A 255-nucleotide genomic window follows, 5' to 3' on the forward strand; every position below is an offset into this window, starting at 1 on the left:
GGCAGAGAGAGGGACAGACAGAGTGACACAGTGAGAAACAGAGAGAGAGTGAGACAGAGAGAGGGACAGACAGAGTGACACAATGAGAAACAGAGAGAGAGTGAGACAGAGAGAGGGACAGACAGAGTGACACAGTGAGAAACAGAGAGAGAGAGTGAGAAGCAGAGAGAGAGAGGCAGAGAGAGGGACAGACAGAGTGACACAATGGGAAACAGAGAGAGAGTGAGAAGCAGAGAGAGAGAGGCAGAGAGAGGG

The 255-nt window shown here is 51.4% G+C and overlaps 1 protein-coding gene across 1 annotated transcript in view; it reads right to left on the bottom strand.

Annotated features, from left to right (window-relative positions):
• Positions 1-255, bottom strand: part of LOC125488016 (coxsackievirus and adenovirus receptor homolog) — a 9,205-nt gene that overhangs the window by 110 nt on the left and 8,840 nt on the right. The gene's annotated exons all lie outside the window — the stretch shown is intronic.

This window comes from Rhincodon typus, chromosome 48, assembly GCF_021869965.1.
Source record: "Rhincodon typus isolate 14 chromosome 48, sRhiTyp1.1, whole genome shotgun sequence".
NCBI classification, from domain to species: domain Eukaryota; kingdom Metazoa; phylum Chordata; class Chondrichthyes; order Orectolobiformes; family Rhincodontidae; genus Rhincodon; species Rhincodon typus.